The sequence below is a fragment of the Pinus tabuliformis genome, chromosome 4_1 (assembly GCF_031772625.1).
Source record: "Pinus tabuliformis cultivar Carrire ecotype Pingquan chromosome 4_1, CPIR1, whole genome shotgun sequence".
Classification (NCBI taxonomy): Eukaryota; Viridiplantae; Streptophyta; class Pinopsida; order Pinales; family Pinaceae; genus Pinus; species Pinus tabuliformis.
This window is the reverse complement of record NC_142303.1, coordinates 500,755,326-500,783,052: the sequence shown is the minus strand read 5'-3', so window position 1 is coordinate 500,783,052 and position 27,727 is coordinate 500,755,326. Positions and strand designations below refer to the sequence as shown.

Below are 27,727 nucleotides of genomic sequence, written 5' to 3'. Positions count from 1 at the left end.
ACGCCACTAATCTTCCCTCGCAACCAGTTTAAGAAGTTACTCAACCATGCAAAACTTAGAGTCGTAATCTAACAAATTCTTTTAGCAATTACCCATTGAGCATTCCATATAATCATTTTCCAAGGAATTTTCAACAAACCTTACTCACAAATCCTTCCCTGCTTTTCCTATTGTTGTAGGTCAGACTGATATCTCTTTACTATAAAAATACCACATAACTTTCTCTCCCAAGTCAAAATTAGGTATACAAACATTAGTTCAATCAAGGATTAATTCACATGCTTAATGCATGGGAGGGGGAAGCCATTGCACACCCTTGATTTAGTGCATTCTCCAGTTCTGGTTGGTGGGAAAAATCCCCAAACCTCTAAAATACTAGCCTATATGTTTATTGGGATATGGGAATCCCACGATCTATTGTATATATGGCAAAGAGCTTCGGTGAATTGGAGGCATTAGATTTTGTGAAAGTGGGTATTGGTAATGGTATTATGATGTTTGGCCATGTACTGATTGTATATTGTGTATTGTGTCCATGATTGTGATGATATTAGGATTGTGAAATTTTAAAAATGACATATGTTGTTGTGTTAGATTTCTTAACTGAGTGTAAAGATTGAAGATGTCAAGGTTGCTAGCCTTAAAAAAGATGATTTCAATTAATGATGTTGGCCTCGGTAAAGAGACTGAATTTAACTAATGATGTTTATCTCAAGGAAGAGGTTGATTTTAAAACTGAATGATGTTGGCAAAAGGGTTAATTCCTAAAGCCTACAATGGTGATATGAGAGCATGTGTGTTTACACACACACACACACACACACACACACATATATACACACACACACACACACACACATACACACACACACACACACACACACACACACACACATACACACACACACACACACACACACACACACACACATATATATATATATATATGGATATGGGTTTGAGACATGTTACTAATAATACATTTGAAATGTGTGTACAATTGTAATTTAACATGCTTAGTACTCACATGTAAGGAAACAATTGAATTGTTTATTTTATTTTAACTAACAACTACGTAGATGAGTGACAACACATAAGAAGACTTAGTTGCAACAAGAAGAAAAGGCATGGTCAGTGGAATCTAACAAGAATAGGAAAGGGGAAAATCCCTTGAAAGAGAAGGGAATTTCAAGAATTTGGAGGTTGAGTTAAAGAGTTGCAATGAAAAAAAATAAGAAGCTTTCTAGGAAGCAGCAAGGGTTCACAAATTTGAGCTCAATAATGAAAAAAGGCATGTAGAAGTTTTTGCAACAGTATTTATCCTTAAAGGAGATAAATCATGCTAATAGGGCCAAAAAGAGGTCTTGTAAGGCTAAAAGGGAAAGAAATCCAATCTCATGTTGGTTTTGTGGGGAGGAACATTTGCAAAATAACTACCTCAATAGACTGAAAAGGAAGAAGTAACAGGTTTCATTGAGCGAAAAACACATGAACCAATAGTGAATAATGTCGAAGGATAAGAGGGGGCATCCCCTAACTACCTATGACATGCAGACATAAATACACACATACCTACATAAGTACACGCACACACACTCATATATATATATATGGAAAATCCCCTCCATGAACTATTTTGAGGGGCATTAAAATTTTGAAGTGACTTAGAAGCTTTGGAAAGCGCTCAACTTGACTTTTGTACACATATGCGTTTACATATGATGACTAAGGATGCAAAGAACATAGAACTCATCGGAATTGAGTTGATTTTGGTTTTATTTTATGTCTCGTGTTTTTGATGATTGAATTTATATTTTTTTTGTTCATTAACTATTGAATGTAAGTATGGTCATGTTATTTTGTTTGTGATTTTATGTTGTTGTCATGAAATTTTATTTTTGTCCCTCATTCTTCTTATTATTTCCTTCTTTATGATTTGGGTGTTGGTCATTTTTGGGTGCAAAAAGGGGGAGTAATGGAACTCTGGGAAGTGCTAAGTGAAACCTAAAACAAAAATATACAACCAAAATGAAGCCCATTATGTGAAATAAAGGGAACTAGAGGGAAGAAGGGAGGACAAAATAACCAAGAAGGTTGGTTGGGTCTATATGAATAAATGGACATTAAGTTGACAACCATGAGAATGGAATGTGAAAGGAGAGTTTTGTTAACTAAAAAATATGTATGGTTGGTATTTTATTTCTCATGAATATGAGAGAAAATGGAAAATGCAATAAAGATATGAGAATCAATATGGAAACATCACAATAACAAGATAAACCATTTATATTTAAAAAATATTATGATGGTGTGAATGATGTGGAAACATATATTTCACTTAGTATGCTTTAACATTGTGAGGATTCCTAATGAATTCCTTAGTGAACTTCTGATAAGTATTAGTGCTAACATGTTGTGATTATACTCTTGGCATGAGCATAAATGGAAATTCATGGAGGGTTGGAAATGAACAATGATATGACAGTTGTGAAAAATTACATGAAGAAGGGAATGTTTTCTTGAAACATTGACACATCAATTTTATTAATGGGTTCTAGGAAATACAAAACATGATTGGATAAATTGGCAAGTGAGGCCATTGTTGAAATGTACATTGCAAATGATGCTGTTGACAGTTTGAGTGAGCATGAGTGAAGAACATATATTTAGGCTAAAAATTGACTATGTGAACAACATGAGCAACGAAATGTTGAGTCTAATAAGTTGTTATGTATTGCGAATGTAATAATATTAACTGATGGTGTTGATGATGGAAACAAGGTAAAAGGTGAAAAGAATGGAATTTGAGTGAAGAATTCCTTTGGCTGAATTGGAAACTGTTGTTTTGATTTTATGTATGTTTTGCATAAACACAAGAGGTCTTCTTAACCTTGATTTTATTTGACATATGTGAACATGTGGACATGCTGATGATCAAAATAATTTATTAAAATACCATTGTGATTGAAAGGTTATTTTTAGGGATCATTCTTATGAAAGAATGATTGATTATACTCATAAATTTGATGCATATTTGAATGGAATGTTCGGGATAACATAATCAAGTTACCCAATGATATTTCCAATTGTGTGAGAAATATATTGAGTAATTGTCGAATCTCTATTCTTGTTGATGATCATTATTTCTTACCATATCATTTTCCATGCTTATATTATGACAATGAAAATCTTATTACGGTATAAATAGGCATGATAACTAGTAACAGATATTGGGACAGGTCAACCACCTAGGATTAGGGGTTTCATGAGCCCGGGACATGTGATGATAAATAATATTCTTGTCAACATAAGACTATCAGGATTGGTAGTGCCCACACTCACTAGGAGGCAAGTGATAGAGGGGACTTATTTGGAGCATATACAACACTAGGTTCTTGTTAGGTTTGGAAAAAAATCTAGTGTGTGTGAGCCAAAGACTAAGGATTACATGGAGCATATCCACCACTAGGTGCTTGTCAGATTTGGAAATTGATCCAGTGCAAGTGAGTCAAAGACTAAATATACACCACTAGGTGTTTGTCTAGTTTGGAAATTGATTCGGTGTGTGGGAGTCAAATATTGAATATTGCATGGAGCGTATCCACCATTGGGTGCTTGCCTGGTCTAGAAATTGATCTTGTGTATGTAAGTCAAATGCAAAGAGGAAAGTACCACCTAAAGCTATGTGAGCACTATTAGGTGTTATTCGAGCTTGGAAAATAACTTAGTACATGTGGATCAAAGAAGCACGCAAAAACCATAGATAAGTATCACTATTTAATTCAATGAAAATATTAACTATGACCATGATTTAGTTCTAAATCAAGATGAGATTGAAATTATTTGATTTTATGGAATAATTTGGTTTTGGTATGATAGGAAGTGAAATAAAATTTAAGGGTTCACCTCAAGCATAATATGTTAATGGGATATGTTTTAAATTTGATTCAATTTCTTTATGATGTGTCTCATAAAATTTGTATGCCCATGATGTAGGAAGAGCATTGGACTTCCCAGCATGGGTGTGTGAAGTTGGATACAAGTAAAACAATAACAACATTAAACAAATTTGAGTGTGGAACAACACATTGGAGCTAAGAAATTCAATAATAGGGTCGTTTTGGTGACACTGGAACCAATAGTGTGCATTGATTGCCATGAAGTATGCCATGATGGATATGAATGTGTTAATATAGGAATTTTCCTTGGTCGTGAGGACACTTTTAGGGCAAGTAAGAAGAAATGAATCACCCAAGGGATTGGGAAAATAGAGAAGGAGATGTTGGGACAAAAAGGAAATCTTGGTTCTAAAGATTCATGAGCATGATGATTGGGATTAATGATACAATGGATATGCCCCAAAAAGCAATGAGTCAAGACTATTCACTGAAGGAGCATTGAGTGTAATGGAAAATAGCATTGGATATTGGAGGTGGACAACACTCCATAAAACATGTTATCAAAGGTGTAACAAGAAAGCAACTGAAAAAATGGCTAGTCTACTTGTCTCATGGATTGCATGGGGGATTGTCAACAAGAAAGTGTAATGACATTGAAAAAGAGCGGAAAAGAGCATTAAAGTGCTAGAAGGATCCTGGAAAAAAGGGTATTCGAATACTGCAAGGACAAAGATGAGTAAGGGAAGTGACATGAAGGAGATGGGGGAGGAGGATGCCTTCATGAGGAAACATCACATACAACTAATCAAAAGAGAAGCATTTTGGAAAAATGAAAAAAAGGTAGTATTGGGTAGGAAGGGAAAAATTATTAGACAATAACATATTTAGACTATGGATGGAAGGCTAGAGCATGCATGTGAGTGTGGAAGACATTATTCAGGGTGGAGACAGAGTGGTCTTTGAATTCCTTGTAGCAGTTGATTTTTTTGGTTATTATTTCCCTTGAGCACTCCTCCTCAGGAATTGACCCTCGATTGGGGTGATTGATTGCAAGAAAGATCACAGTGTAGTCAATGTAATATTAGGCAGACAATAAGAGTCCCAATCTCAATTTCTATTCATCTAACATACAACATAAATTTCTTATTCATATTGTTGTGTAATTTAATGCAATGTGTTTGATTAGTGTTGTTAATAAGATGCATGTATTTTCATGAGGAATGTATGCCTATCCATGGCTATGGTGACATGTTAAAAATATCATGAATGCCTTGTATTGTATAAATGGATTGTGTTGTGAATGGCCTATGTCACTATATTAAAATAAAAAGTAATAATTCATGTCTACATACATGCATGCATGACATGCATACATACATACACACACACACACACACACACACACACACGCGGATATATATATATATATATATATATATATATATATATATAGTAAATCAACTATTTCTATTAAGTCATCTTAAAAGTACATTGTGAGGAGCTTGATCTCAAAATGCTTATGGCCTCATTCCTACCAGACTTGTTGGCCAAAATATAATGGCAATCCAAAAGAAACTAAGGGATCTCATACAAATCACCTAAACTAACCAAAAGAGTCCAAGAATGAAAATACAATCTATAATAATATGTTGTTAGCAAAATTGCTTGGTCCTAGATCATCCAGTCCCAACCCAGGAGGTGGAGGTGGATGGAAGGCTTCATGCACATGAGCTTCCATATGTGCCAGTCAACCTTCAAGTTGGTCTTGTCAATCCTAGATCATTTTCTCACACAACAGAGTGATACGAGCATTTCCATCATGTGCCACTGGTTGTGTTTAAGGTCATTTATGAATTCTATAACTTCATTGTTGTCTTTTTGCCAACCTTCAGCTAGTTGCTCCACAAAAAGGGCGACCTAACAAATCTAAGCTTCTAGGGAATCAAATGGGGGAGGTAAATCTACTCTCCCTCGTGAATTGACTAGATGTTGGTCCACCACTTCAACTGCATCCCACTCTTCCACATGGTTGAAAACACCTTGGCCCTGATGCGCTTCGCCCCTTTGAGCACATCCTCATTGTCAATGCATAGTCCTCCAACCTACTAATACTTTGCAACACCCACGAAACCTTCCCCCAGAATCACTCACCGATGGGTACAACCTTGAAAACTTTCCTTGTAAGGATCCCCAAACAATGAAAAACCAACATGAGGGAGGAGTAGCCACCCAGACAACACTGACCCCCTTCCAACCCCGTAACTAGGGAAAACCCCCAACAACCTGTTGTGACTTTTTCTGACCCCCGGAAAATTACAAATTTTTAAATTTTAGCCAATTTATTTTCAGCTAAATCTTTGGGCATATATAAGGTTTCATGGCAACATGGTTACTCAACTATTTTAAATAATTTCATATTTTTAAATACTTAATTTTATTAAAAATATAAAATTATATTTCTATTTAAAATATTCAATTATTTAAAAAAGAAAAATGTTGGGTCTATCACCCAATATTTAAGTTTTACATCAACGTTAAGCCAGTCAAATGCAAGCCAAGTAGTCAACACTAATCAAAGCAGCCCACAGGGGCATGCATTTCATTCAATCATGCCTTTATAAATATTGAAATATAATAGCACATGGGATAAATATGGAGCAATTTTTAATGGTCAATATTAGCTCTTATAGATCAATGGTTTTCATTTCACTTCAGACCCCGCAAGGTCATCCGAGCTTTAATGGCTAGGGGGTTCGAAGTCTTTTTTTTTTATAAAAACCACTTGTGATCACGTGGCATCATTTGGAGCATTTCGGTCCCCCAGGTGCAAAGAAAATTACCATAATCGACGCCCTCTGAAATCCATTGGTGGTTTTAGGGATAACACAGGGGTTAATCTGTGAAGCAAGGTTTAAGATGGCATTAGATCATTATGTTTTGTGTGGGAATTTTAGTTTATCATGGTTTATATTGCAGATTGCTATGATGGAAGGATATACATAGAATGGGTTTGTTGATCAGGCAATGGTGTCTGTTTCTGAAATACCTTGTTCTTTGATACAGCTGGAAGGAAACATGATGGTAATGTGTATTTAAGCATGAATTGATGTGATGAGGAATATGAAAAGACAAAGTGTGTCAAATGAGGAGATCAAGATTTGAATCTTGAGATCATTGGAATCCTGTACTAATCTCACGTACAAAGTATTTAACTTGTGGGACATTGGTTTGGTAAATATGCTCAAGAATGAAGATTTGTGGCAGATTTTACCAATTGAAATATTGATAAGGATGCTTTTCCAAATTGAAACGATAAATTCAAGTGGCAGTATTTTCATAAGGGAAAAGAGAAATGAGAAAAGGAGGTTGTGTATTAGGAAACTTCCGAGACGTCGGGTATGAATTATAATAGTTAAAATGATTGTTACTACCCAGCTCAAGCCTTACCATTTTTCGTGCTTCTCGAAGCCATACACAATTGAATTTGCTCTGAAACTATTTCTCAAGCCCTTCAGGAACATGCAATGTGTGCTTTAGTGAGCAATTCAGGTGGAATGTCTGTTATTGTGCTTAGCCTTGGAGAAAGCATTGAATCGTTTTGGTCTAACATTCAAGTGGCTAACATTATCAGTGTCTTGGAGGATGGCCTATGCACTACTGGTGTTTAATAAAAAAACTCATATATTGTAGGCTCATTTGATGTATTAAAAATAGAAGGACTGTTAGTCAGACAACTAAAACCTCATAGCTCTCTGCTGGTGCAAGAACGTGCAATTGAAGCTTTGGCTAGCCTCTATGGCAATGCTTATCTCTCCATAGGTTTGCTACACGCTGAAGCAAAAAGAATGTTGGTTGGGCTAGTGACTATGGCTATTTGTGAGATACAAGAAGAACTCATGCACTTATTAAGAAACCAGTGTTCTGTCCATTTAGATCTCTAACAGTCATTTAAGGGGCAAGAGGGAATTCAAATTTTAATTTCATTCCTTGGTCTATCTACTGAGCAACAACAAGAGCATTCCATTGCTTTTCTTTCTATTTTGTCCATAGAATTTGATGACAGTGAATGAAGGAATTAAAGTAGCACGTGGGATACCTTCACTTGTCCAGCTGCTGGAATCTAGATCCGGGAAAACAAAACAGGATGTTGCACTTTTTCTAGGAAATTTATATTCTCACAGTGAAGAAATTCGTGCTTGTTTTCATAGTGAAGATGTTGTTCCAACCCTCCTATGGCTCTTGAGAAATGTTGGTCCAAAACGAAAAGAAGTTCCTGCTAAGGCATTTAAGAATGTTATTAGAGATGCAGATGCTGCCACTGTCAACTAGTTGATGACTTTACTATGGGAGATTCAAGCACATCATGAAGGAATTGTAGGGAGCTATAATTATAGGTTCCACTTTCTAGATGATCTTGGGCTATAGTGGTCTAATGCCACTTTTTCTCAAGTTGATAAACCTCATTGTTGTTGCACCAAATGTAGAAGCAGTACGTTTAGCATTTTTCAGCTATGGTTTTCCTCAAGTTGGTACTTGTGTGGAAATTAGCATCCCTTAGCTTTTACTAGTCATCCTTTTTGCTTTGTATCTATGCAAGATTTCCATTTTTGGCCATCATATATTTCAAGTTTATGCAATTCCACTGGGCCTTGGGATCACTTGGGCATATGCTTTTCTTCTAATAAAGGCTGGAGCTTATAATTACCAAGGGTGTGATCCAAGTGTACCCATTTCAAATATTGTGTCAGAGGCTTGCAGGAAGCATGTATTTATAATGAACCAATGTCATATAGATGCTTCAAAAGCATGGAGAACAACATTGTGGGTTCGATTTCCATATCCTTTTAATTGGGGCACTCCAACCTTCCATTGGTAGACAATAATTGTAATGTGTGTTGTGTCTGTAATTGCATCTGTGGATTCGATTGGTTCATATCATGCAACATCACTTTTAGTTTCATCGAAGGCACCACCACATGGGGTTGTGAGTGGACAAATTTGTTTGGAAGGCTTGACAAGCATCTTGGCAGGACTTTTGGGTATGGGCATAGGTGCAACAACTCTCACTGAAAATTTCCATACCCTTGCTGGTACTAAGATGGGAAGTAGAAGGGTCATGGAACTTGGTGTTGGATTGTTAATCCTCATTTCACTTGTTGGCAAAGTGGGAGCCATTTTAGCTTTGATTCCACCAGCCATGGTTGCCACTATTCTATTTTTTATGTGGGCTATGCTTGCGGCACTGGGTTTATCAAATTTACGATATATTGAAACTGAGAGCTCAAGGAATATATTCATTGTAGGTATCTCTCTTTTCCTTTTGCTATCAATACCTACCTACTTCCAATAATATGGAGATTAACCAAATGCAAACATGTCCCTTGTTGTTAGCACAAATTACCCAAGTTTTCATCTGAATACCATCCCAAACAGGGTACTGAAGGAAACAGTTGTGTTAGAAAATATTTTTGGCATGCATAATGGTTCAATTATGTTTGAACTTTTGGTTGATATGTATAATGAATCCCATCTACTAAATATGGGGTTTACATGGAAGGCCTATGTTGTTTGGTTGTCTCTCTTGGAACCATTCTGTGGAAACAGGTTTTTGATGGGAAATAGAAATGCACGAGGCTCTATTGTGATTTCTCTGAAAGCTAACAAATCTCATAAAAAAAATTGGGTTGATTATGGTGTATATGCCTAACCAGGTGTAGTTGAATGCCATATAAGCCTTATTACTTTTTAGGTTGTGCCTTGGTACGTTTGGTTATACTTTCACACATTTCAGGTTTTTTTCGATGGACAACCAAGACCAATATGGGAAAGAGATTAATGGAAAAAAGAGTTGTAACCTCTCAGGGTTTAGAAACAAGATTTATTGGGTTCAGTAGATCGAGTTCTTTCCTCATTTGCTGAAGTTAGTGCTACAAATTAAAGACTAAGTTCTATTATCACTACTAGGTTGAGTTCATTCTGGTACAGGGCAACAAATCTCCTTTTCTACAGGTTGAAATATCAGTCCCTTAATTCTAATCATCAATGGCCATACTTCGACATCTTTATTAAATGTTTTAAAGTGAAATATGAACCTGTTATGAATGTTTATTTATTACTAAGGAAAGGGGTGAACTTATCTTTTGAGAAAGGAGATAAGTGGCAGAACATTCCAAATTCAATTCCAAGGAATTTGACTCAAGAAGTTCAACAAACAAAGGCAGAATATTAGCACTAGTGAACCAATTCCAAATTTCAAGGCAAGATACTTGCAAGCAGTTCAAAGTTTCCAGCAAATAAATTAGAGAGATTGTTTTATTTTTAGTATATTGTTCAGGATTTTATTCCATAATTATTGTAACAGTTAGGAGAGATTTTGTCTATATGTTATTTCATTTGTAATAAACAAGGGTTGGCTTTCGATGCCAAAACCTGTCACTTTTGTAAAAAAAGTTCTTTCATATTTCCTAATTACAGCTTTTTGGCTCCAATTCATGATAGAAATTGTGTTTCTTGTTGTTTTTCCAGTACTTTCACAGTATCTTTATGCACATGTTCAAGATGGCATAGAAGATTCTGGGTAAGAATAGATTGAGTATCAGTCTTTCTGAAATCCCATGCAAAATTATAATCATTTAAAGAGATCAGTTTATTGGATTGTTTGTCTGAGATAGCTCCTCTACATATTTAGTAATTATTGCCTTTTTTCATTCTCTGCAATGTGTTTTGTTGGGTTGTAGAAGTTTTCTACATGTATCCAAATTTTCCTGATTGATTAAGTATTCAGTTTGACTTCTTAATTATCAAGAATATCCTTATATTCTTCTGTCAAATTATTTATAAATTATGTTATTCTGTCAAGCTAGAAGCTAACACTTTGAGAAGCGACTCTATAAGGGGTGCCCTTATTCATGAAAAGAGATTGGTTAATCATTAGCAACCACCCAAACTAAATCATAAATTTGGCCACTGTGCTTCATAGGCTGTTATTTAGTGACAGTGAACAACATTAAAAAAGAGGCCTTGTAAAAACTGAGGGAGCCCCCTTTGGTTCAAGGGCTAGCTTGAACCTAAAGACTGGTCAAGTTGGTTTCTCGGCATAGGTTTTGTAGCCAAGAATTGCCTATGAGAAACAGGACAACATTTGGTGTCGTTTCCATGGACCGAAGTAACGAAGAAAATTTTCCCGCAGAACGATAAAAGATTAGATGTATTCCTTGTCGGTGAACCAGGAGTAGACATTTGATATTGGTTGGAATTATTTCACCTGGTGGCTCCACTTTGTCATATGGCAATTCCACTATTTCAAAATGTCAACTGCCTCTATTGTTGTGTTTCTGCAAGGCTCATTGATAGTTGTAGTCAGCATTATATGTTTTCTCCTCTCAGCCATGACCAGAAATCTAAGATGTACATAGAGGATGCAACTTTTAAAGTTCACATGTAAGTATCTATTGCCTATGGGGTTTATGTTTCATATTGTACATATTTTTCAAATTTTCAGTTGTTGGCAACGTGGTATGTCAATAAATCCACTCCTTACTTGGTTACATTGGAAAGAAGATTACACCTAAGAGTGTAGATTTTTAGTTCTGTTAGGTAAGGGTGTGTGGGACTGAATTAGTTATTTTCGGATTCAGTGTGCAATAGATCAATGTTTCGTGTGCAGTGTGTGCATTATTTTAGTTTGAACTGAATGTTGTTTTTGGCATGCTATTTATAAGAATATGAGTCATAAGTAACAAGTTTGCTCATATATGCAAAATTCTTTAATATGATACCATGGACTCCATGCCTAACAATTTGCAGCATGACGATTGTTTCATTTTAGGAAATATGGTAGGCAGTGAGTGAGTAATTATTTTCAAGCAATGGGTTTTGAAGTTCTGGGGAATTTTTCTTTATTGTTTATATTCTTTCTGCTGGGAATAGTCAGCAATGAACAAAGGATGTGTTTAGGTAATAGGTTACAGTGGTTAGATTATAAGTTGAAAGTTACAGTTAAGGATTGCAATGTTTTAGTTGAGAATATTAGTTTGATTACATCATATTGTAGCTCCAAGTCACAGGTTTATGGTATGACTCCATTCCCAAGACTTAAGACAACTGGTCTACTAGTTCTCTGCATCCCACAGGGGGACGTAGTCCCGAGTTGGATTTGATGTTGTAACTTTTTCGGACCCCTAGAAAATTACAAATTTTTAAATTTTACCCAAGTTATTTTAACTAGGATCAAAGACTATTTCACCTTGAACAACCTCCAAGATGGAATCAACTCTGAACTTTCCAAAATTATTGGACAATGTATAGTTTAATGACTGATGGGCATGGGATGGCTGAGACCTATAGCCTCCCTACACATCTAAAACTTTCTTCTCGCCACATGCTTGCCTCCCATCCTCGGAAACCAACAACATAACCAACTAACTGAACAAGCAACACATATACTCATAATGACCTCTATAATGTTTTCCTCTCATGCTTCAAATAAATTGTCCTTTATACACCTCATCATATTAATTGCCACGTGTGGGAGGGATTTAATCTTAGGAGGGATATATATATGTGTGTGTGTGTGTGTGTGTGTGTGTGTTCGCGCACTTGTGTGTGCAAAAGATCAGAAGGGATAACCACCCCTAAATCCTTGTAAGTATCAAGGGTGTCCCCTCTCAATACATATATGTATATGTGGACAAATAAGCTTAGGAGGCATTCACTATGTATCACTGGCACTCCCCATTGATATATATATATATATATAGAGAGAGAGAGAGAGAGAGAGAGAGACAATAGAATTCTCGTCTCACCCCAATGTGAATGCTTCACAACAAGGCCATGAAAAGGGAGTAACCTGGGGCGAGGGACATCGACATGACGTCATGGTGAGATGACATCAATGTGACATCGAGATGATGTCACCATGATACCTTGGGGGTGGCATATGTCTCACAAGTTACAAAAGGAGTTGAGAAAGAGAGTTGGGCAACAATGAGAATTGGTGAATAATTCTTGGACCTCAATCCTTAGGACCCCTTGGTGTGGCAAGGTTAGTGGTGAGCAAGAGCTAAGAAAAATAGGGACTAGGAGGCAAAGTTGTTTTTGATCTATTCACGTGAAAATGGAGTCCATCTCATCTCACGGGCTTGGTGAAGTGGAAGCTATGATGTAGGCCCTGATACATAGTAAAACATCTATAATGGGGAATGGTGGCATGAGAAGTTAAGGTGTTAGTCCCGTGGGCCCTAGATATAGGTCATGTGGCTTGTGCCATGGTGGCATGTTATGGGTAAGCTGTGATGAAGTGGTACCAATGGTGATGTGGAACCTAAGTGGCATGCCACATGGTGTATGTCAATGGCGATATTGGACCAAAAATTAGTGGGACATGGCAAACTCAGAGAGGGACACATGGATGTCATGATGCCAGAGTGATGTCTCCTCGGGGTGACATCATCTTGAGACCTCAAGGAGGAAGAGAGGTGCATCAAGGGAAATGATCGAGATTGATGGAGCTATTATTGACAAGTTGAGATTGATAGGAAGTCTCCGTGGAAATTAACAAAGATTTTTATGTCTTGCGACGTCAGGGTTCCTCGTTATGGAAATGGTGGAAGCAATCAACATTAGCTACACTGAGAGATAGGAGTTCCCACTTCTTAATAGATGCTAACAAGTTCATCTCACCCCAAGATTGGCTAGGCCAAGATACATGAATTCCACTTGATATGTTGGACTTGCAAGGTCATACATGTATTTAAAAATTTATTTTAATAAAAACAAATTGTTTATTTTCTAATGTTATTTAGAAATTTTATGTTTAATTGGTTTGACCCATGATTGTTGTATTTAAAAGTTTGTTTTAATGAAGAAAATGTATTTTTTTTAAGATCATTAATTTATGTTTAAGTCATTTGACGCATAATCCTGGTTTATCTAAACAATAATTTTTACTAAAGTTTTTTTTTGAAAAATAAAGTGTTGTAATTTTATATTTAATATTAAAAAATTTCTTTATTTAGTTTGTCCTGTTCCCTTTAATTCTCTTATCTACCTACAAAACTGAAACGAGTTCTTCAATAAAGTGAACCTGCATTGTGTTTTTATTTTAGTGAAATGAACTTGAGAAATGTGTAATTTCATTATAATTTTTTTGGGTTCGTTAAAATGTAGGTTCTATTTAGTTATTAAAATTATAATTCATTATGATTTCAATTAAGATGTTGATATTTGTAAAGTAAACTTTGAATATTAAGATATATAACCTATTAAATAAAAAACTTTTTGAACTAAAAAATAGCAATGTCTTACACATTTGTTAAATGTAGTTTTTTTTCTATTATCTTTATCAAGGAATAATTATGGAAGATATACTATATTTTAATAAATTTTTTATATTTTTAAATAATATGTTTTTTTAATTAAGTATTTGTTATATAAATTTATTGGTAAAGGGTAGAAAGCTTAAAATAAAAAAGGTTATAAATCTTATTATCTTACTTTACAAACAATTGAATTTCATTTAATTCATATATTATAAAATTATTTGAAATTTGTAAAATCATATAAAATTATATATTATAAAAATTATTGGATATTGTAAAATTATATAAATTTACATATTAGGATTTAAAATAATGGGTGAATTTTTAGCAATGAGTGTTATTACAATGCACTCATTAATTTTTTTTGCCAAGGCTTGCCATAACATTGTGTCCATTTAGTCAACCATTTTTTTAGACTAATACCCAAAAGGATTTGAATTGGTGACCTTTACAAAAAGAGTGTCTTAACAATACATCCATTCACTATCAATTCAAAGTGTTGAGGACTTTAAGAAATGAAGACATAAGGTGGGATATCATTCATTTATGTGTGCATGAGTCACAAAATCATTTAACATATTCTCTAGAGGCTACCATAAATTAGACTACTAATGCTTCCATGATTTAAGATTAAGCCTTTATAGAAATTAAACTTGCCCAATAGTGAAACATCCACCATTTAATCAAACCCTTTATAGAAGTCAAAATACTTACTATTAACCTATTTATATTTTCCCAGTTATACATATTAAATTATGCAACTCTATTAGGAAAACCATATACTCAACAAAATAAGCTTATTGTTGGAAGATAATTCTTCCATGAATAATTTATAATTAGTTGCAGATTTGTAGGTGGGTGTTGAGAGAATATCTCAACCTCCCTATTTATATTTGGAATTGGTTGGATCTCACAAGCACCATGAATATGTGTTGTATCTGTGTGATTTAGAAAATATAATAATAAAATTGTTCCTTTGTGTGTGTACCTCTGTTTTTAAACATGGTATTGGATCCTCTATAGGCTTGACTCCCTACAGGGAGGGCCTATAGAGATGAAAAATATCTGAGGTTTTGTTTTATGTAAATAGCTCAATGAATGTGTGTTGTTGTGTGAGTGTTATTAGTTTGTTATTGTGTTTGTATGTTTGTTGTCTTTGTTTGTGTGATTCTCTTCAATCTGGCTCTAGTCCAAGATGTCGGATAGGAACACTATATCGTAGCTCACCCACTAAAATCGAATATCACCAGTTGGAGGTCCTGTGGATCTGTCAGGAAAAACCAACTACAAATTTATGAGGAACAACATTTTTTTTGAGCGTATATGTTGCATGTTTTCCATCGTCTGTGTACTACTGAGTGTAAAGAAGCCACCAAGTTTTGTGCATAAATCTGGTGGCCCATTCAAGTCAATCGTTTTTCATGGATGGTTGCGAGGGCTCGGGTTGAATACGATAACCTCATAAATTTGCTGATGATTGGTGACAACAGTGTTGGTAAAAGTTTCCTCTTGTTGCATTTTGTTGATGACTCCTTTACCACAAGTTTCATAACTACAATTGGTTTGTGCGTGTGGAATATATGGTAAGGTGCATTGGAATTCAAGATGAAGCATGAGTGTGCTTTACAAGTGAGGAAAGTGAATTGGGCTTTTATGTTGTGTCAATTCAGGCTTAATTGCATAAAAAAACATTATTGTGGAATCTTTTACTGTGTTTTATGTGTTTGTTCTAGTGCTGAAAGATTATTACAATATGCATTTACGTTGATTACTTGGAGCTTGTTTTTGCATATTTTATTACCATTTGGAGATTGTTTTAAATAGGCTCATTCATCTTGAATAATTTTATCTTTTGACCAAAAAAAAAAAGGTGAGAGTCAAATTGAGGAGGAATTGAGAGTTAGGTTCATAATTTAGATATTTGTTCTACTAGTCAATGAAATCAAGTTTATAGCCAAAATTGTTCTTTCTCTTCAAGGATAAATTGATGTGGTTGAATTGTAAAGTTTGGACCAGCTAACGAATTGACATATGGAGAAGTTTGTATCGATATATTTTCTATTTTTGTAAGTTATATTTGGCGCATAACCAATCATTACATAGTATAGCATAATTTAAATCGGTGGTTCTAGGCGCTTGGAAACCCCTAAATATATCACTGGTTTAATTGTGTTTACATACTGTTATAGTTTATTGTTATTGGTGCTCGAAAACCCCTGAACAACAACTACAGGTTACAGAATGAGATCCATGTGTGTGAAGTAGGTCAAGTTTTTATATCATATTGTGTTCAGACCATTTTCCTAACAACCGATGGATAGCTGAAAGAGAAATATCTGACATATGGTGATTGGTCCATAGGATGGTTCATCACTTGAAAACTCTTATAGTTCAGTTTTGATGCTCTCTCATTATTCTCTCTCTCACTCTTGGACACTTATAGTTTCCTTGGAGCACTTTGGTATTGGTGCAAGAAAGGAAAAGAAGGCAAGATGAAGCAAAGATCAAGTAGGGAAAGGTGGGATCAAGAAGCTACAACAGGATTCATTGCAGGTATCGATTTGCATGTTTATTTTCCTTTCTGCAATTGGCATGCATGGTGTTGGATGTGGTTGTTTTCTATCATGGCCTGGGTTTTTCCTGATGTGACAGTGTTTTCAACCTAACCTTGCCATTTCCTAATAGACTTGATGAGATAGGTTCTCATAATTCGGTTCAGTGGATTGTAAGAGGGATTCAAAGCTGAGTGGGGTGGATCTACGAAATGGAAAACACATGGCCTAGTGGTCCCTGAACCATACTGTGAGTCATGGTAAAGCCATAGGCCTAGTAACCCTTAAGCTAGACTGTGGGTTGCGGTAAAAGCAGGATTGTGTGCCTCGATGGGACTAGGAATCCTTGTTAGTGAATGGAGGGATATATGGTAAATCCAAGAGGTGGATTGCTCTCCATTGGGCCTAGTAGTCCTAGGATGGGATGTATGGTAAAGCTTGGACAATGGGTCTTGGTGTAGGGCCTAGTGATCCTTGGATCGAGCCATGGACTACCATAAATCCTAAGAGACTAGGAGGTACTTAAATTCCTCACGGTGTACATGGAGAACTTCAATAGCATCCATGATTTTTTGGTTCCTTTTGGTTGGTTAGGAGTCCCACATTCATGCTTGGAATATGGCACGAGCATGATTGGATGAAGAGAATTTTGTCTTAGCCAATCTACGGTTGGGTGGAACGTGGTAGTCCTATCTCCGGTTGGTTTTTGCATTCAGTAATTAGAAATTCATTCCCTTGGTTTTCATCTATAAATGCACTGGTTTATATGTGGATTTTATGGCTGCCATATTTATGGTATTTTTGTTTTTACTAAGCTGGTTACATGTATGTTTTATGACAACAACTATGTATGGCTCTCAATATGTTTTTACTTGTAAATGAATGGAAAATGTATCTATGACCTAATAGATGATAATACAACAAAATACATCAGGGAACAATGGTTCTTAGCGATTCTTAGATAAGTATGAGATCCATATGCTTAATTTTGTTGTTTACACTTGTAGATCACATGTTTGTGATATGTTTGACAAAATGCCTGTCATGGCTAGTAGGGGTCTCGTTAAGAGACTGCTTAAATAATTGATTCTACTTCATTATTTCCCTATTATTTTAATACTCTTCAGATATCATTCCATTCTGGGTAGTGACATGGGCTTTGGGCCGGAAAAATTGGCTCAAACCCCTGAGAGACTGGCATAGAAATAGAAAAATTGGTCCCTGGACACTGGGATGCAGGGTTATGAGAGTGTCTAGAGGTCCCTAGACTTTGGCATGGACATAGCATGAGAGCATCCAAAGGGAAAGTGATCATAAGTTTCAGTGGGACCTAGGGGAAAGCTTCTTGAAGTATTGGCATGGTTCTCAAGGGTCTTGTAGCATAATGTCGAATGCCTGTTTGTTGTGTTTCCATTGATTCCATTTCCTTAAGGTCACATTGGAGTTAAAATCCAACCATAGTAGCCTCTCATCGCATGTTTACCTAAGTTGGCTAGTTACTTGCGTAGATGTGGAGGGAGGGTGTTACAAAGAGAGACAAAAAAGTTCACTTTAATAAGATGGAATCAAGTAACATCCACTTACGAAAAAGGAGGAAGATAGATCTAGAATCCAAGTTTGATAAACACAACTTTGTGAGAAAAACTCATATGGAGGCTAATAACCAGAGAAACTTCATGGACTTCTCATCTCCCATATTCTTAAGAGACCATGTTATCAAATTTAGAAGTTATGTAAAAAAACTTTGCCCCTTATTCAAGCCAACACTTCTAGAATCCTTGGGGGAGGACAAGAAATAAACATTTGTACAGATAGCATTATGGGTAATCCTTCTCTCTCTTCCTTATAGGACATTCAACATCTCAAGTTTTGGCTTCAAAATAAAGGAATCTTAAAATTAGATCAAATATCTTCTTGTAATCAACATGACAATACATGGGATGGATAGATTCTTCCTGCAGTCCCCCGTGAGCTTATCCATCAAAGGAATATGCTCCTCCAACATCTCAAAGGAGTGGCCCCTATTTGTCTAAGGTAGCAAGACAAATTCAAATGGAACCCAACTGGAAGAGACTATTCAATCAAATTTGGATATGGAAAACGTCATAATGGCCTTGAACAACAACCCACATGGCCCCTATAGAATTTTTTTGGAAATTTGAAAGTCTCTCCAAAATCAAAGTCTTCATATGGACAATGCTCAACATGAAGATTCTCACAATTGACAATCTTAGAAAGTGAGGCATCCATGGCCCTTCAATATACCTTTTTTGTTTAAAACGTGAGGAAACCATTCATCATGTTTTCATCTCACGTGAATTCTCAAACAATTGTTGGCAAGCCTTAGTAAGTCCCCTCCAAGTCCAAGTAAATTGCATTCTTAGCATAAATGAATTCTTTGTCAACTGGAATCCTAGTTATCCTTATTCCTTCAAAAGAAAAATCATGCCCAAATGCTTTTGGACTTGCCTTCCAACCTTTCTATGTTGGCAGCTCTGGTTAGCAAGGAACAAATATATAATTAAAAAAAAAGGTTGAAACTAGGAAAGTCTTGGCCAAAACGTGGAGTCTTTCCATGGAAACTATTTTTGCAAAAGGTAATAATAAAATAGATATCAAGTTATTACAAAATGAAGAGAGACATTGGTTCAATTTCGTCTTAGATAGATCACCTCCCACTGTCTATTTATCTTTGAGAAATATTCTCAGTTCAGTTAATTGGAAGGCGTGTCGAAAAGATCAGGCTTTCAGGGATTGGATAAAAGCAACTAGGTGGCCCTGCCTCTTCTTTGATGGTGCTTCTAAATCAAATCCCAATCGAGCTAGCACTGGTGGTTTCATTATCAATCAATTGGGATCTGAATCAGTGTCATTCGAGTGGGGGTTAGGTAGTGAATATAACAACAGGGCCGAGGCAAAGGCTTTATTTTGGGTGCTCAAATTCTCTATGAGCATAATTTCAAAAACCCGATAGTGATTGGAGATTCAACCATCTTCGTTCATCAAATGGTCAAAAATTCGATTCCAAAAAATGTTAACCTTGGGCAAATAGTCTCTTGAATCCAAGATCAAATGAGGAATTTGGGAGAGGCATCCTATTATCATGTCTTAAGATAAAATAATGGCAGGGCGGATGGATTGAAAAACAATGGATGTTGTAGACCCCAAGGAGAGGCCAATATCAACGACACGATTTTCATCAAGTATATTCCCTGATTTCTTACTTGATCACATGCAGGAAAGGAATCAAGTAATATTCATTTCTAAAAATCATCCTTTCCACTCAAGCGACAAACCCTTTGGAAATCCCCAACATATCTTTATCAATCAAAGCTCCAATTTCCAAGTGGATATTATCTTCTTGAAATATTCTCCTCTACAATTTTTTCAAATCACAAATTTTCACTTGACTCTTCATAGATTTCTTATGACTATGCCCTGCTCTCTCCCTTCCATAAATTCCCCTCATAGCTCCTCTTTGAACCCCATTCTCTTCTTCAGCGCACAAATTCCCTCTAAGCCTCTTTCCTTATCTATTGTTTCATTTTCTCTACCCTATGGTGCCTCTTGTCTCTATTGTGGTCCTTCCTTCAATGGCTACATTGTGATCTTCATTCTCACTCTGCAACCCCTCTGCTTTCAACGCCATCATATTCTCTTAATATCTCAGATCACCCCTCTGCCCTCTCCTCTCTTTGCCCAATGCCTTTGACTCACTATTTTCCTCATTGTAACTCGCTCAAAGAAGAAATGGAATAGGTTAAATATCTGCATAATCAGTGGAAGGACCGTTGCTCCTCAGAGCTGGGGTTCTTATACTATCAATGAACCAACCTCAGGAATGTCGACGATAATATTTATCAATGTTGCATCCATATTAAACAAGTACTGTATTCTCTGCGAGACGTGGTTGAAAATAAATTTGTTGAGAACTAAAGCTCGAATGGTCGAAGCAGCGTACATCCACATAAGGAGGAAAAACCCATCAATTAAGAGTAAAAGGAGCAGACAGACCCAGCTTTTCCCTAGACTCCATGAGAACTTTCTCAATCAAAATGACTGTTTTTCTCTCTAGTGTTTTGTCTCTCATGATAGTGAACAATGAACAGTAAATGTATTCTTCTACTGCAACAATATATTAGAGTCTACAAGTTAAATGTAGTAGGTAAAACAAGTGTTTTCTAGTTTCATGTAAAAGTAAGAAAACACAGATCTAGGAGTTTTGCTCTAGTTACCATCTTGATTTGGTTAAAAGAATTGTACCAAGGCACTAGCCTCTCTCTCTCTTTTTTGAATGAATATATGGTACTCGACTCTATTAAAAATAAAAATAAAAAATAAAGTTCCATTTTAACGTGGAGATGTATGATGGTTAAATGGAAATCCTACAGAGGCATACATACTCTACACCCGTCTAGTTTTGAACCTGTGACCTCTTAGGAGGAAAGACATGCTCTTAACCATTAGGCACACTCAAGCTGTTATAAATGTTGATTGTTTAATATAAATTTTAGATCTTTTTTTTTTTAATTTGAGTGATATTGTAAATTTTTGTCTTTGAAAATGTGTTTTTGAATATATAAATAGATTCAATCTCTTGAAAAATCTATGGGGTATTAAGATTATCTAGACTTCACAACTTAAACTTGTGATTCCAACAAATATCTCTCAAATTTCAAGCTTCAAGAAAAGTTTAATAAATCTCTAGAAAAAATCTAACAAATCCCTACCAAATTTCAAGCAAAATTGGCCAAAATATAACAAAATTTAAACTATAGTTAAAATTAAAAAAAAAAAAGAAAAAAAAAAAATATTGAAATTATAGAGACTACATGACTCGAACTTATACTTCCAACAAATTTTTACCAAAGTTGACATAATACTAAGGTAGTGATATAAATTAAAGCACTCAATTATGCATCAAACCACTTACTTGATACATCTCATTTTTGCTAAAACTAAAAAAATAATAAAAACTAGCAAATTAAACTTTATTTTATATATATATATATATATATATATATATATATATATATATATATATATATATATATATATATATATATATATATATATATATATATATATATAATTATAATTATAATTTTACATTTATCTAATCAATGTCCAAAAATCCATCATTTATATAATTTTTAAAAACCCATCATTTAAATTTTACTTAATTCATTAAAAAAAAACAATGTACATGTATTATATATAATGTATAATATATATTATGATTAAATGAGTGCTAAGTACACTATTAAAAAATCATGAGAAATTAGTTAGTTAGGACTATCTCTCATGGAAATAGTCATAGATGAATGACTTACTTTAAAGCAATTGAATCCAAAAGATGATATCTAATATTTTTTATCTTAATTTTTTAATATTTATAAAAATATTTTTTCAAAATTTAACTATTTTTCCAAGTTCAATCATTTTAAATTAAATTTAAATTTAAAATAATTTAAATTTAAATTTAAATTTATATTAACCATATAATATATTTCATCAATTTAAAAAAAATAGTTTATTTTATATTTATCTAATTAATGTTAAAAAATCTATCATCTATCTATCAAATTGTAAGTTAAATGTTTAATTTAACTATATTTAAACTAATTGATATGTACTAAGCTACTCTGTATCACTTGTTTAATTATTAAAATTATAATTCATTTTATGATTTCAATCAAGATGTTAATATTTGTAAAATAGATTTAATTTAAATAATTAAAAATTATGATACATGGGAAATTAATTCAGAAACTACTCCTAAGTAAAAAAAATAATTTTTTACAATGCAATGTCTTACCATTTGTTAAATGTAGTTTTTTTCCCTTTATTCTCTATCAATTATGGAAGACATACTACATTTTAATGATTTTTTTAATATATATATATATATAAATTTTGAATTAAATATTTACTATATAAACTTACTAGTAAAAGTAAAAAGCTAAAAATAGAAAATCTTATAAATCTTATTTTATTTGAATTTCATTTCATTTATATATTATAAAAGTTATTTACACATTGTAAAATTATAAAAATTTACATATTAGGATTTAAAATAACGGGTGACTTTTTAGCAAGGAGTGTTATAAGAGTGCACCCATCTCATTACTTTTCTTGGTAAGGATTGCTATAACATTGAGCTCATTTCATCAATTTTTTTTTAGACTAATACCCAAAAAGATTAGAATTGATGATCTTTACAAAAGGAGTGTCGTAACAATCTACCCATTTAGTGTCAATTCAAAGTCTTAAGAACTTTAAGAAAAGTAGACATGAGGTGAGATTTGATCCATTTGTGTGTGCATGAGTCACAAAACCATTTAATATGGTTACAATAAATTAAACTATAAATACTTTCATAATTTGAAGTTAAATTTTCATAAAAATTAAACTTGAGAAGAATGAAACATCTACCATTTGATTACACCCCTTTAAACTAAACATCAAAATACTTACAATTACCTTATTTATATTTTCCCAATCATACATGATATTAAATTATACAACTCTATTAAGTTATACAACTTAGTTATGAGAAATTAAATACTTACCTGCATTTCTTAAAAGTCAATTTTTTAAAATCTTAAAACTCGATCTCTATATACCAAATAAAATCTTACTTTATTTGGTATATATCTTAAAAGTCAATTTTTTAAAATCTTAAAACTCGATCTCTATATACCAAATAAAATCTTACTTTATTTGGTATATAGAGATCTGTAAAAAAAAATAAAAATTGTATGAGTTTACATATGTGGTATATAGAGATCAATAATACATTACAATGTTACATTAGAGAACCGGGAAAGCCACAATTCAAAATATGAGAGAATCTAGCACAACAAATATTTCTGCTCATCTAAGAGCAAGACATCATTAATCGTTAAGGACCAAATCGAGAAGCCAGGCTGATCAAATCGAGAAGGATCAAAGGAGTTATCTTGCTAGAAATCAAAGTGAATCAGAGCTTACAACCAAGAAAGCTCATGTTTGGACATGTTGGGGCCAAAGCATGAACTGTTATAACAGTTTATTCGAAGCCTGCAAAGTAATCAGTTCAGATATGAGATAGAAGACTACTTGCAGATAGGTAAACGAAAATTTTGGCACACCTTTCTATATAAATGACTGTTTGGCCTTTAGGTTATCATGAAAATGGTGTGCTCTGCGTCACAAATTATCCATGACTCAATCACAAGAAACAATTGCATGTGACGACCTTAGTACAACACTTTTCATGTGACTCCTCTAGTATAACAAGAAGTCAAGCTATTCATGTGTAGCAAAACAGAATTCCGTGACAAGTTTAGTGCACTATTTTTCATGTGACTCCTCTAGTATACCAACAAGAAGTCATGCTATTCATGTGTAGCAAAACAGAATTTCATGCGAAAATAATTCGATGGAATCTTTGATCAGTGAACAAATGCACTGAAACACCTTTCCGGATGCGGGTTACGTGGTGAAAATCAACATTCATCGCTATACATATAATGTCAATTGCCTACACACCATAGGTCCAACATATATTTATTGTAACAAAGTTTCTCTTATATAATTTGCGAAAGATTCTGACTTACTTAGTAACACAGTATTTTAGCTCATGATTTATCAAGAGTATAAAGGAATCTAAAAATAATATGTTATTAATATTGCAACGCTTCACAAATAGAAGCATCACGATAATGGGATTTATGTTACACAGAGTTGTGATGAGATTGAGAGCATGCACCTGGATGTTAAACTTAAAGGTGGGTTGTACCAGCAAATTGTTGAAAGGAAGAAGGGTTTAAATTAAAGTAAAGAAGAAGTTAATTTTAAATAAAATTATTTTATATTTAAAAATTACGAAATTAGTAAAATTAATATAAGTATTTATTTAGTAGAGAGGACCATTCTCTAACTCAATATGAGGAGATGTGGAAGTTTGTCCATTAGTTCATTCGTCTTTGAAATAAAATTAGAATCAGAAATTATGTTCTAAATAGAAAAATAAAGCTTGTTATAATAAAAAATATGAGTAGAAGTAAAAAAATGTAAGAGTAAGATGTTTAAATGTTATACTTTTCAAAAATATTTTGAAAGAGATTTAAATAAATTATTTTAAGATCTATGTTAACTAATTACGTAGATATCATCTTCGTATATATATCTATGTATAGAAAAAAATTGTTAAAATAAAACATTTTAATGTTGTATATAAAAAATATTCAATGTCGTTATCAATCAAATATTTTAATAAGAATTAATATTGACATATAATTAAAAAATATTAAATATAAATCCATTTTAATTTAAATGATAAAATGTGATGTAAAATATTTTAATATAAATTAAGTATATATTCTATATCATTTTAAAAAAAGTATGTATATATCACAGAAAAATGTTTATTTGGTTCTATATATACTTCTTTTAGCATTCAACAATACATTTTAAACAATGAAAAATAACACATTGTATTTTGCACTTTAAAAAAATTTACACATGAAGAAATTTGATCCCTCTAAGCTCATATTATATTCATACTTAAAATAAATTTATACTAATTCAAAATATTTAATCTCGAATTAGAATGATTCAAAATCTTTAATCTCAAATTAGATTTAAAAACTCTAAAAAACATTGGTAAACACTTTGGCCTAGACCTTGTCATAGTGGTAACGATATGCACATCAAATTCGGTATGTAGCCCCAAAGATAAAGAAACAAATTCACTTTGGCCTAGACCTTGTCATAGTGGTAACAATCTGCACATCGAATTTGGTGTGTAGCCAGAAGATAAAGAAACAAATTCAATACTCAACCCAAAAGATAGAGCATTATCTCGAGGCATCACATTAGGTGGCGCAACTAGTGATGAGTCAAAACATACATATGTTGCCATGTGTTTGTTTAATTTAATGTAAATATTTTCAATTTTGATGTGAGACAGACACCATGTTTGTGTTACATAAGATGTCCTATCAAATAAAGGGTTGGTGCTCGCACCAAAATTTATACATGTTTATGCATTTTTAAATATGTGCTTTCAAAAAGAAGAATGCAAATGTGTTCTGGTTAGGTATGGATGTGTTCGGTATTTTTTGCCAATGACTTTTTACTAGTCTATAACTTGGGAGACCATTGTTGTGGTTGAGGAAAGTGATGAAGGCTATGGGACAAGTCAATGTGAGATTTAGGATAGAGGGGATCAAAATTTAGGGGTATGGGACAAGTCAATGTGAGGCTCACATTTAGGATAGAGGGGATCAAAACTTAGGGATATATAGATAGAAGTAGTCTAGGGGTAGGAATAGGGCTTTAATGAAGAGGGGATAGTGAAGGAATAAGGCCCTAGGTAGAGGAGATAGTGAAGAAATAAGGCCTTAAGATAATGAAGGAATATGAATATTTTTCATTCTTGGAATACATGAGAATATCATCCAAAAATATTTGGACAAAGTGGTATAGATGTTTCATGAACAACCATATTGTTTGGACTCCATAGTTAGTGAAGCGCCTTGAAGAATGAGAAAACAAGATCATGAATGTTGTCGATTATTGGATTGCCAGTGTTTTGGGTGGATTTGTTATTGAGTTCACGATTGATACATCTTCCAGTTACAACGAAGTTGAATGCCTATTTTTCAAAGGAACAAGAGTAACTATTTGAAGTCTCTGAAAACTTGGATTAAAATGTTATTGTCTGACAAATAGGTTATGCCATTAAATTGATGTTTATACAAGACTCAATGGAAGCTACAGAAAGTGGGAGACCATTCAAAAGAGATCTAGATTCAAGTGTTGAGTACAATCCTTTGTTGGGAGCATCTAAGAGTGATGAATAAAGTAATAGTATGAAGACACCCCAAGTTTCACTGCAGAGGATAGTAGGGTATTGCAGGAATACCACATCCTTCCACTCCACCTCCATCATCACCTCCACCTCACACACCTACACCCCCACCTCCACCTCCACCTCCGTTATTCAATATGGAAAATCCTATGAAGATGCTAATATTGAAGGGTCTGGGGACTGAAGATCCTGAACAATTCTGATTTGTAGCAGATGCTATGTGGAAGTCACAACATATAAAAAATGACGACCTGAAGAAAGCACAACTGGTCACAACATTGCAAGATGGGGCACTAAGTTGGTATATCAAGTACAATATGACTCATCTAGTTACGTCATTAAAGGGCACAAAAGATGCGTTGAATAGAGAATTCAGAAAGCCTAAGTCTCAAGCCAAATCTGTGACTGAGGTCAAAGAAATTAAGCAGAAGGTGAATGAATCTGTGTGGGATTTTGATCAAAGGTTGAAATGTTTGCTACAACATGCTAATCTGCAAATATCGGATGAGCAACATAAGGATTGGTATATTTCTTCACTATTACCTCATTTGAGATTACCATTGTCACAGCGGAAGGTTGGATCGCAGGCAGAAGCACTGGAAATGGCTATGAAGTTGGAGGCTTTGCCTGTTCAGGATATGAATCTGAGAGTGAAATAGATTTAGTTGCAATTGGCTAGCCTACATATGGAGTTATAGGATCTCAAAAAGGGGAAAGAGGTCCAAAATGACACCCACATGAAAGTATGGTGCTTAAAGTACAAAGGCCATGGTCATGACAAGGATCATTGCCTAGTGTATCAAAATTATCTGATTGGGGGAGGTCTAGCCCCCTGAAGCCAGAAAATACTGTTGGTTTGAGTATCGGTATAGTACCATGGTGTGCTATCTTCCAGATAACAGGAAAACATTCAATAAACAATTACCATTTGTTGCAGAAGTTTGTACAGACTCCCTAACAATTGTTCTGTAATTTTTATAAGTTGGTAGGCCATGATGAGTGCAATTTCCGAAGCTATGCGTTAATGATGGACATAACATCAACATATAGAGTACAGGCTAAGACACATCCTCAACAAGATCAAGGCACAACTGCAAT

At 34.2% G+C, this 27,727-nt stretch overlaps 1 pseudogene; it reads left to right on the top strand.

Annotated features, from left to right (window-relative positions):
• The first annotated feature begins 425 nt into the window (after nucleotides 1–425).
• Nucleotides 426–27,288, top strand: LOC149176729 (nucleobase-ascorbate transporter 12-like; annotated as a pseudogene).
• Nucleotides 27,289–27,727: the final 439 nt, after the last annotated feature.